This window comes from Harpia harpyja, chromosome 7 (genome assembly GCF_026419915.1).
Source record: "Harpia harpyja isolate bHarHar1 chromosome 7, bHarHar1 primary haplotype, whole genome shotgun sequence".
NCBI classification, from domain to species: Eukaryota; Metazoa; Chordata; class Aves; order Accipitriformes; family Accipitridae; genus Harpia; species Harpia harpyja.
This window is the reverse complement of record NC_068946.1, coordinates 45,556,895-45,569,421: the sequence shown is the minus strand read 5'-3', so window position 1 is coordinate 45,569,421 and position 12,527 is coordinate 45,556,895. Positions and strand designations below refer to the sequence as shown.

Sequence of the window (12,527 nt, the reverse complement as noted above, 5' to 3'; positions counted from 1 at the left end):
TCAGATTACCCACATTAATGACCTGCTTCTGATTAAGCTCAGGCAGGCCATCTCAAATGGTTCTTGATCAAGATTAATGCAAATTGTTCTAGAGATTAGTGTCCATCTTCCCCAAAATTCAGGGAATTCCTTCAGTAATTTCTTTGCACAATGAAGTCCTAGAGTCAATTTTCCTTCAGCCCGATTCAGGGATATTCAGTAGTCTTTTTGTGACTGAGTCAGGGATTTTGCCTGCAGAGCCTTAGGTACAGGGGAGTCAACCAAAGAGCAGATGAGGTCTTATTGCTGAGCTTACTTTAGCCTACCTGTTTTGAAGGTGAAATCAAGAGTGACAGTAGCTTCCATGACTGTTCTTATGATTTGAGCTGTAACCGGACAGGAGCCTGAACAGAACAACCTGTCCTTTCCCCCAGCCTTCAATTAGTATTATGTTTGATCAGGTCTTTCTTCACCATAAGAATAGTTTATGGTTTGTTTTTTTTAAAGGTGCACACTTGTGCATATATGATATATGCACACGCACAGTGCATAAGCTGAGAAATCTTTTTGGTGGAGAAGAAACTAGTTTTCTCAGGTTTTAGTCTCCAGATTTCTCTTAATCTGTGAAAATAGACTGTTTCTGCAATCTTTAACAGTCTTTATAAGTGTATTCACCTTAGCTCTTTTCATGTGTTACTGCAGCGTCGGCAAGGGAAGGGTACCTCTCTGTAAGCAGTCCACACCTTCAGTTATTGGGAATCCCCTGTTATACTTGTCAGGAGTCTTCAAAGGCTTCCCAGTAAACTATGGCGCAGCTGTGAAGAGAGCTGTATTCATCAGGTTATCTTTGTGCACATGTGGGTTAGTCAATCCCCATGGTCATGCGCTGCTTTCCCTTCCAGTGCTTGACAGAAGTGCCACAGTTACATGGTGATGTGTCAGCTGTGAACTTCAGATCTACACAGATGCTGTGGTCTTACCAAAATGTACCTTCAGTGAATGATTTCACACGGTGTTTGAAGATGAAACACCAAGCTGAACTGAGAACCAAATGCTTTTGCAGACGTATTCTGTTTATCGGGACACAGAGTGGAGACAATATTATCGCATAGGTTCTCCAGCTGTACTCTTAAATGTCTGTCCTGGCCACACACAAGACTTCAGTCACAGTGCACAGCCAGGCAACAACCCCCAGTCATGAAGTGACACCAGTAGTATTGCAAGTTCACCAGCAATGATACATGTTGGAAATCTCTTTTTTGCACGCATGGGAACATCCATTACTGAAGTTTTTACACTGTGCTCCAAAGACAGTGTAAAAATGGTGCTTTACTGACTGGAAAAAGAGCAGCTTAAACGAGTTGAAGTGTAGTGGCTATCTGTGCTACAGTTAACATTATGTGGTTTATAGGTCCTTTAAGCATTTGCATGTCTAAAGACTACTTAGAAGTATTATTTCTTTTAAGACTCCTGGTTTTGTCCAAGCCCATGATGGATTCTGGCTACTCCTCTGCTGCAATCATACAGCCAAAACATATATTTTCTTACTGCCTCCTCCCAGATTCTATTCTGTATTTAGAAGCTAGCAGTGATGGTTTTGGACTTGCAATTATGATATTAAGCTAAGTGTAAAATATTTTTCTTGGCATAATCTAGAATATAAATAGCTTTAACACCAGTTTCAGGTTCTCGTTATTCCCCTAGGGAATGCCAGTTCTCTTTCATAGTTAGTCTCAGAACTAAGATCATCCCAATATCACCCTTGCCCCAGTGCCCCCTTTCCAAGAAACACAAGTGAAGCACGGCCAAGAACTCCGCTCTGCCCCCCAAGACTTCAGACAGATAACACAGAATTATTGCTCTGTGCAGATGTTCCCATACATTCCCTCAACCTTCCTCCCCCTTCCCTCCCAATCTGCGGAGATGCAGCAGTTCACCATGACACTGGGCTCTCTCCAGCACTAGCGTTGTCTCCAACCAAAGTTTGTGTTTCTGTTGAAAGGATTTTTCAGCATGGCGTTTTTATGTCTCACACTGGCCCCTGGGCCAGGGCTTGAAATTTAAGGGCTACTGACTTTCACCTTCCCTCTGCAACACCAAGCACACAGGAATGTTGCCACCTAGTCCAGCTTTTAAATCATGACCCTCTGTGCGAGCGAGTGGTGGAGCCTCCCTATAAGTAATGAAGCTACAGTTTAAGTGATTGCTTTCATAGCAGCCATTGACTAAGGAATGACAAGCTCAGATCAGATTTTAAAGTGAGTTCTTTCAAAAGCGCTTACTATTTTTATTTTAAAAAACTATTCATCATCAATCCAATTTGCTCAGTGTAACATATGCTGAGCAAATACAGGCATTTACCTGTTCAAGCGTCCTAGTTCTTCCCAGGAGCATTCCTGAATAGGGTTCTGCAACCACTGCTGTGGTGTTAAGAAGCCTCTGAGCTGCCCCATCTCAAGGACTCACAAATACCTCCCTTCCCTCTGCCAGCGTAGGCAGCAATGCCAACTGCGACGTCAACCGAGACAACAGCCGGCAGCGTGCGTACGGACCGAGGAGTCACAGCCCAGCCCCATTCATTCACTGTGTTTGGTGAACGCACACTAAACACTCCCTCGCCTGCCATCGCTGTCTTTACTCCACTCTTGTCTCCGCCATCTCATAGCCCGACCCTCATCCTTACAAAAGGGTTGAGATCCTCCCCAGAGAGAGCACTGCTTCGAGGGCCAGGCTCCAAGCGCATTCACTCTGCTGTAGCAGAGCCTCTCTCCTAGCAGTTGGCTGTGGAAACAAGAGCAGGAATCATCACCACAAACCCGCCGAGGAGCCTCAGACACTGTTCATGCAGGCTGTCTCAGGCCATGTACGGAAGAGCTGCTATTGTTAGTGCCACTCAGGAAATATTCTAGGGAATGTGTAATTGTTTACACTCAGATTCTTTTATCAACACTTAATTAACTGCAGTTACAACACATGTTCACCATTAATATTTTAAATTACTGAGATGTTTTTTAAATCTATTCTGTTGGCTTTCATAGAAGCTTCCACCAAAGGTTCCAAAAGTGATAGGACGTAGTGCTGTGCTTGCAGTACTAGCCCCTTCTTGCTTAAGGGTCTTCAAGTATGATCTTGCTACATTTTGTGCCCATGACAGTACAAAAGGGACCGTTTCTAAAAGTTATCTGATGCTGGTTCAATTTTCTTCCTTTGTAAAGAGCTCTGGGCATTTCTAAAACACTGTTTTATCCAGCTACAAGAAAAGCTGTTGTCATCCAGCCATGCTGCAGAAAGTGGTTACTTTGGATTTGGCCACATCTTCCAAATACACTGTTTCATCAGTCATTTCATCCCACAGAAGCCACAATGAGAAAAATTTTGCTTCTAAAATCCAGAGACCACTTCTGAAAGTCTAGAAATTTTCCCCTAGTTGGCTTCTTCAGCTGGATCCCCTCTGCTGAAGTAACTGAGCAGCAGCTTCTTCACCTTTTAAATACGAACATACCTAGCCTAAATGTACTGAAAGACTAGTTTTCCTTTTACAGAGACCTGGGAGGCCTGCAAATGAAAGTCATTTTACAGTGCCTGGGTTTTGTTGAAAAATCAGTCAGGGCTCCAAAAATTAGTGAAAAAAAACCCTTCTCCTTTTGAAGATTACTTTACAGGCTTGCAAGAAGATTCATTACTTGGGTCACAAGGCTTGAAGTTGATCATTCTCAGCTTATGCTCTAGACAGTCTGGCTGTGTAGTACGCCTAGTCATTAAAGATTTCATATTTGTGGTTTTGCAGGATTTTAAAGGAGTTATTTTGACAGTTTAAGGGGACATTAACTAGTCTTGTTGTTTCCATCCACCTCTTGCAAATATTGACAATTACATCAAGATTACAATTAACGCATTCCTTCTGTGCATTATTGCACTTAGAGTTGATCAAATCTGGAAACATCATTCCATTAACATTGAGAAGACTGTGCATTTTTTTTCTGGACTAGTTGTGCATTTCTTGGTCTAATCTTTGTGGCTTTATGCTCATATATTAAAGCCTCTCCCTTTCCTTCCTGCCATAATTCTCTCCTTGCAAATATCATGTTGTGTGTGGTTCTGCTCCCATCTTCCTTCCAATGCAGCCCTTATTGGGATAAGAGTCTTCCTCGGTTACCCACTGGAGGAAACAAATTCTTACCATAATAGCATCTGAATGTCTGTGGGTAGTTCATTATAAATCATGGCTCTAACTTCCAGGGAAACTCTATTTCCAAGCCGAGTTCCCCAAAGAATGCGCATAAAAGTTTGTGTGCTTGAGATCAGTGTAAGTATCTGGGCTCCAAGCCTGTGAAGGCACTCTGCATCTCAGGTTTAGGATCAGGACCTGTGTTTGTTAGATTATTCAGTGCTTACACTATTTAACAGAGAAACTAATAGCTGAAGGGATGCTTTAACTGAGCTTGCAGTTATTCTGTTCTTCCTACTCCATCCATAGTTGATAATAAATTGCAATATTCTCATGCCTCAGTCCCAATGTATTTGCAGAAGGCTTCCATTGATCTAGAAAATACTAGGACTACTACTAGAGGGGCATCCAAATTTTAATGAAAAGTGATTTCTTCCACAGGCAGGAAAGGACTTAAAGGGTCATCCCAGAATAGTTAAGGAGAAAATTTAACTCCATACTCTTTAGCTTCCTTTGCTGAGGGCAGCAAATATTTTATCTACAGATAGAGCACAACTAGTGACAATCACCACATTGAAATCTGTGCAACCCTTATGTGTGCACTCTGTTGGTTAATTCAGAATCACTATGTTGTTCTTTTATCATCACTTCCCCCGAGGGATCAGTACCGAGATGACATCTCCTGATCCATTTCTTACCAGAGAGAGCTTTCCTTTGTACAGGAAAGGTTAAAACAAATGAACAAAGATTTGAGACTTTGTGATAAATGCAGGTTTGCATGTCTGGTGCTTCTGGAACAAAAGAAACTGTTTGTTAGTAAGAAATGTATTCAAATCAGTCATTTATTACAACATTAAAGGGCTGCCTTTGCACGGCCATTCTGAATCTGCTTCCAGTCAGATCAAGGACTGATATTTATTAGTGAAGCTACTCACAATCCAAAAAGATATGAAACTGAGGCATGGTTTTTAAATTAAAAAAAAGTCCTTCTTACCCTTTTCAGCCATAACCTGTACCTAGTAATAGAAAACCAGTTTTAAAGAAATACTGGAAAAATCACCCCAGCAATGTGGCATCACTACTACAAGCTAGAGAGCTTTATTTGGGGTTTTTGAAGATGAAAGCTTTGCTTTCCTGGCCACTCATTCTGTCGCTATGTAAAGACAAACACAAATCACTGCCTTAACCCTGATGACAGAGATAAACTCTATATAAAGCTAAACACATTTTAAGAGTGAGAGCAAAATGAACAGTTTCCTCTTACACATTTCAAAACTAAGCCACAGAAATATATTACTCTACCTCTAAAGAGGCTTTATACATAACGTAAGAGTATATATAACTCTTCACTAGAGTTATCATTACAGTATGTACTTTCAATGAAGCAAAGGCTTTGGAGATTAAACAAAGACCTAAGAAACACAGAACAAGTAATTGAAAGAATGTTAAAATTCTTACCTGTAAGACAAGCCAAGAAAACATTAGCAAGATTTAGCTACAGCAACCAATTTCTGGACCCTATACCTTTATCTTTCTGGTAACCATTTGACCATCCCTACAAAAGAATAAATAAAAAGCATAGAGTACCAACTTTATTTGTGTTTATGTGCTGGTTTTGGCTGGGATAGAGTTAATTTTCTTCATAGTAGATAGCATGGGGCCATGTTTTGGATTTGTGCTGGAAACAGTGTTGATAATTCAGGGATGTTTTAGCTATTGCTGAGCAGTGCTTAGGCAGAGCCAAGGCCTTTTCTGCTTCTCACCCCACCCCACCAGCGAGGAGGCTGGGGGGCCACAAGAAGCTGGGAGGGGACACAGCCGGGACAGCTGACCCCAACTGACCCAAGGGATGCTCCAGACCATAGGACATCATGCTCAGCATATAAAGCTGGGAGAAGAAGGAAGGGGGGGATGTCCAGCATGATGGCGTTTTGTCTACCCAAGGAATTGTCACACATGATGGAGCCCTGCTTTCCTGGAGATGGCTGAACACCTGCCTGCCAATGGGAAGTGGTGAATGAATTCCTTATTTTGTTTTGCTTCTGTGCGTGGCTTTTGCTTTGCCTATTAAGCTGTCTTTATCTCAATGTGCAAGCTTTTTCACTTTTACTCTTCCTGTTCTCTCCCCCATTCCAACCTGGGGGGGGAAATGAGCGAGCGACTGTGCAGGGATTAGTTGCCGGCTGGCGTTAAACCATGACAGACAGTTAATTTGTTGAGACGGGTGTAAATCAAAACACTTCCAGGTGTCCCTGCCCATGGCAGAGGGGTTGGAACTAGATGATTTTAAGGTCCCTTCCAACCCAAACCATTCTATGATTCTATGATTCCACTCCACCACATTCTGTTTTGGTTGGCAAATGCCAACGTAGCTATAGGGTCCCAGGAGTTAGCATTCAGGAACAGCTCCTGGTAGCTTTATAGTACTTGTACTGAGGAGTTCCTTGAATATTCCCACTTTTTCTAATTAGGCTGAGCAAGGAATTCTTGTTAAACTTCTTGCTAAACTCCAGTTTTCAGCAGGATTTTTCATAAGCTTGTGATCGTATGGTTTATCTGACAGTGGGACTCTGTCAGAAATCTTTTGAGCATCTGATGTACCAAACACATTTGTAGCAAATCATGCGTTTGTCCTATTTATTTTCTTTTCAACTAATTTATATGTTTTGGTGAAAGACAAGCTTAAAATATGCCCTAGACATCTGGAGAAGGTGCAAGTTGGTGACTGTGATGGTTCTGGTCTCTCAGGAAAAATTCCCATGTAGAGCTGGAGCTGCCCTGGGAAAGGCCTTTCTCCTGCACCACTGAGCTCTAGTGCTGCACCTGCTGCCTGCATCGTTACATTTGATATGCAATTTTCCTGAAGAGCTCAAAGCAAAGACTGTCAGTCTTGTAAGACATACATACAGTAAAAACTTGGTATATTGTATGACTTTTGAAGCTTTGTAGCTCTCCCGGTATCATTCCAATCATCTAAAAAGTCATTTAAGCATGAATGAATGCTCTAAAGATTGCAGGGTAAGATAGTACTGCTGTTCTTACTAGATATACATATCTAGGCATATCATCTCTTCCCTCAGTGCTTAAGGAAAGGGCTTGGGCCCAGCTTATTACAGTGACAGTGAATGGCAGTGAGAGTCAGGCTGGGACTAAAAACAGGTATGAGAGAGAGAGAAAGTCAGATGAGATAGGGAGAAAAATTCTTTTGTAGATAAAGGAGGAAAAAACACTCTGCACAACTGACAGCAGCAGACAGCTGTCTGGTTAGGTCGACCATCTTTCCATTTCCAGGATGGTTGAGTCACTGAAACACCTGAGCGACAGCTTCACAGTTACCATTTATATTCTATTACTTTCAGGCTTCTCCTCTGTAATTTTATTTTCAAAGAAATGTTGCTAGAATGCCTTTGTTTTCTGTTGAAGCATGCCTGGCCCCACGAAGGATTCCAATTAGCTCTAGCAGGCATGAAGTATGCTGTTTCTTTGGGAACATCAAATCTAATTAAAACAGTAGTGCAGATATAATGCCCTTGGGTGCTTGCAATCCAAGGCATATCTGGGATACTGGGAGACGGGATAATTTCTCATCAATTTGTAAAGGTCATTTTGGGGACTAGTGGCATCACCTTCCAAGACACGGAGAAGCCAGATGTTAATAATGCCCTCAAGCAAGGGATAGAAAGTGGAGAGATAACCAGTGACATCAGGAAGCCCTAGACTGTCATCATCTAACACTATTTAAATATTATTGTTAGTGACTTTTTGACTGCTCCAGTAGGCATAATTTACCCAAACTGTTGAGTAACTTACTCCCTTTGCTCCTGAGTCAGGTTCCAGCCCCTACACAATTTCCTCTGACCCGCTTTCAAGATGTCAGCCCCGGAGCGATGAATGAAGTGCCCAGACCTGAACACAGCGCTCCAGAGACAGCTATCCCAGAGGCATGTAGGGAGCCAGCCCTCCCTTGGCAGTGACACCCTACCTGCACGGTCGGTACTTCTCCAGACTACTCCTTTTATTTTGCGTTTTGATTTTCTGTTGCCATGCCACATTGCTGTTCACGACATTGTTCAGCAAAACTTTTAAGCTTTTTTTTTAACTAGTGGAGCTTCCCAAGCTCCTCCCTACCTCTTGACAAGATTATTTACTCTTAGATGTATTCATTTATATTTTCCAAACCTATATTTTCCCTCTTTTATTGTTTTTTAGACGTGCTTCTAATCACTTTGCAATAATTCCCAATGTACTGTAAATTTAACATTTCATTATTTTTCTGTTTTCTCTCCCCCTAAATATTTTTTTTAGAGTTAAGTTTGGCTCTGCATCACAGCATCTATGTTTCCTGTCTTTTAAAGAACTTTCAATCTGGCTATAGTGCTCCTATGCAACTAGTGGTAAATCCTGAACCATGAGTTTATATCCTGTATGCGCTCATATAATCTATAACAAAACCAGAGAAATTCTTAATACCCAAATAAGGAGCTAAGTGGGTTTTTTTAAATTCTTTTAGCCTTTTGGCTTCAACGAAATGAGACAGAGTGCTTTGGAAGCTGTTTATATTCTGTGATAGTAAGTGGTATTTCGTTCAGTTGTAAATACGTTGCCTTCAACTTTCAGTTGGTATTCCGTAGTCCTGTACTGGCAGGCAAGATAATGGGATGGCTTGACATGCTTTCTCTGGTACCATACATAATTTCACAATCCTACTGTCCCCTCTTAATTACCTCCGCTCTAGACTGCACACATGCACAGCTGCATTAAAAGCAGATGATGTTACTTGCATAAAAATGCTAAAATTTGTTATTCAGCTTTATTGAAGCCAAATGAGTTCTGGACAAAGCTGATGCCTTGGATAAAGATTGTGTGTAAAGAGGAAATGGGCTTTCCAATAGCAGCTGTAGACCCTAAAGCCTCAGGTAGAGATGTGTTGGCAACAGTCAATCTGTTAGTACTTAGGCAGTTTTTAATATATAATGAAAGCATGGGGGGGTTTTTTGGTTAGCATGTGTTTTTAGATCTATTTGATTAATTGTTGTTTTCAACCTATCATTACACTTGCCTTAATGAGATTACCTTATTAAAAGCCATAGTTCCATGAATACACTAATTCATTCACATGCTCAGTTCTTTAGACATATAAAAAATTAATTTGAAATGTTCTCAGAGAAAAAAGTCTATTGCACTAGAGAAACTGTTAAAGCTTTTATTACAAGATTTGTTGCAAATCACTTTGCACTTGAATGCCTCTAGTGATGAATAGGATTCCAATCTGAGTCTGTCTCTAGCTTATTCTGTTAATTAATTAAGGCCATTTTTCTGTTAAGTCAACATAATTATTCATATTGTTATGAGGCTAAAAGACTGCAAACTAGATTCTGTTTTAGAAGAAGAGGGATACGTATAGAGAAAAAGACAGTGTAAATCTTATAGTCCTGAAAGTCTAGTACAAATAGGCAAAGAAAACGTGTAATTAATTATTGTTAGAACCTCCATTTAAAAGCAGGGAAGCTGAGATGCAGAATTCTGCCCAAACCAATTTACATTGTAAGTCTGTAGTAAAGAAATTAAAATGTTTCTTGAGCTGCATAGATGTGGTGAAAACATTTCACTTTGATGTGACTAGGCTACTCTAATTTCCAATTTTCAGCTAACATGAGAGACATATTTATGTTACTAATGAACTTGTACTCCAGGATAAAAGCAATATGTGCAACATATAAACATGTCAAACAGTTCCAGTTGAAAATGAAATTCTGGCAGCAAAACATATAGGCTGGGAGGTTTTTTTCTGCAGTTTATTTTGGGGGTTGATTTTGGAGTCTTTTTTGGTTGTTTCTAACCCGAGCCTTTTGGATGTTTCAGGGTGAAATGAATGCAGTGTTTCAGCTGAAGTGAGCCTGTTTTCCAACTTTTATGTATTCAGAGACAGCTGGTAGGAAGCCTCTCTCTTTTTCATTAAGGGGTAAAATTGTAACTGATTTTTTTTAATGTCTACAAAAGCATTGGGAATTGGCAGGTCTGGAGACTGACACTTTCTTTTCACATATGGAAATGTCTGTTCCTCTTCTATGCTTCTCACCCCTATCTAGAAACTGTAGTTGGTCAGCAATGTTGTTCTTTCTATTGAAACACTCGTCATTTCTGAGAATGTGACCCATCAGGGTGCTAAATCAGCACTACTGGTGAGATAAGTAGTTTGAGCAATAATCTGATTTAAGAATAATTAAGATGTAGCAGAAATACTTCTAGATCTTAAAAAAACCCACACCCTGCTTTATAAAACTATCAAGGTACCTTTCAAGAGACACTTTCTGTATAGAAGTAGGTTACTGAGTGCGGGAGAAACACTGAATCTCATTTGTTCCAGCAAACATACTGATCGACAGCCTTACATTATCATAATTCATCTGGATCTCACACCTTTACTATTGTCTTATTTGGGGCCTGGTTTTAGTTCTTTATCTTTATGGTAGACATTTTGCAAGACTCCAGTAGCAACATCCATCCTGATGAAATGACACCAGAGGTCCAAGGATGTAAACAAGCTGTGGTTAGTACATATCTGAAAATTTGGGAAAAGCTTGAAAATAGTGTTCGTTGGAAGAATCTGCTGGTTACGATATTTCTGTTCTACTCCGCTCCACTCCTTTATTTCTGTAGTTCACCAAAAACATATTTAGCCCTTTGAGCTGTCACAGCCATCAATCTTCTAATACTTTACGCTCATTCAAAAGAATTATTTTTGAAAATAATAATCAGAGTTGGTATCTGCATTGCAATGACATCTTAGTCTGTTTTGGAGGTCAGAGCGGCAAACTAGCAGCCTTTTTCTGGATTAAGGCTTGGAAAGACCTCAGTCCTCTGCTTAATGACTAAATACTGCCTTAGTGCTAAAGGCAGTCACACACATATACATATGTATATTTACACATATATGCATCTAGAGGCAAAAAAATCCTACAGCCACAACATTGTTTTTAAAAGACTCTAATATTTTGTTAATCCTTCTGGTGGAATAACAGAACATTAGTTTTCTGTATCAAACACTCCCAGAAACAAAATCCACAAAGTACACACTTTCACTGAAGTCAAATTCTAGCTCCTGCAGCAGGGATATAAACTGAATGTCTTAATGAATGCCAGGTACAAAGTACCTACCCACAGCCGCCTTCCTTTCTCAGCTAACAGCTTGTATTGGAGCAGCATCAAAGCTGGCTACAGGCACAGCAAATGTATGCACCTGCATGGAGTAATTACCGAAGCTAATGCCAGTATGTATTAGCTTCAGTGCTCTTGTGAAAAAAAGTATGGATTAACTCACAGCATTCATTATTATAGCTGTCTCACTGCACATCCATTTTTTATGAGCACTTATAAAGCAATATCCATCTATGTTCCTTTTTTATTTCTGATGATGGAGTCCTTCAGCTGTGACATTGGAGTGTACTTTAAAGCTACTCCTTTGTCTGCTTTTCTCCCTCTTTTTTTTTTCCCCATTTCAAACTCAGCATTAGTTTGCAGGTTACTGCTCATGTCCTGCCACCACACATAGACCTATTGATCTATTTGCAACTTTTATATAATATTTACTTTTTAATGTCCCAATACTGATTTCTTCCTCATCATCTGGAACTAGTGGGAAGATTGCTTAGCCCCAAAAGACAATTTAGAGATCGCTTCTAAACATCAAAATGGCTTTGACAATCAGTGCTGTCTGCAGTGGGTATCCATCTAATGAAAACTGCATTTAGACACTCCTGATGTTTGATGGGTATTGTCCTATGCTGGAATAAATGTGAAAACAGAAATGAAAAGCTGCTACTTCTGTAACCATTCTCTTGAGCTGTCCCCAAAACCACTTGAAATTATTTTTATTGTGAAGTTACAATTTCTTTTCTGTGAAAATGGAGTAAAGATAAAAATAAATTTGAGCTCTAATACCCTGCCTGCCCTCTGTATGCCTGTTTTGTCTAGACTGTGAACAACGAGAACCAGACACCATCTGAATTGTTACTTTAGTTTGTTAAGGAAATGAGGCTTATACGATCCTGGTATCTGTCTGTGTCCCCTTAATGGCTTTTGAACTCATTGTCTGATTTCAAGCTAATGTGACAGAAGTGAGGGAACAACAAGATAATTAAGCTACTACAAGTTTCATGAAAATTAGAAGTTGGATAGAGGAGAGGGAACTATAAGTGCCCCAAAAGCCTGCTGCAAGAATGCACATGTAGTCTGAGATTAAAGAATCCATACAGTAAAGATCTCTCATAAATTTCCCCTCTGCAGGAAAAAAACCCTAGAATCTGAAATTGCAGTTGGTCAAGAAATACAAATAAACAGCAACCCAAGCTTTACTAGTCTGGTGCCCAGGGAATTAGTC

The 12,527-nt window shown here is 40.2% G+C and overlaps 1 long non-coding RNA gene across 1 annotated transcript; it reads left to right on the top strand.

The window, feature by feature from the left end:
* The first annotated feature begins 6,781 nt into the window (after positions 1-6,781).
* On the top strand, positions 6,782-12,051 carry LOC128144179 (uncharacterized). Its single transcript, XR_008236001.1, has 3 exons — positions 6,782-7,030; positions 7,978-8,136; positions 10,010-12,051. It is a non-coding gene; the product is annotated as an uncharacterized LOC128144179 (long non-coding RNA).
* Positions 12,052-12,527: the final 476 nt, after the last annotated feature.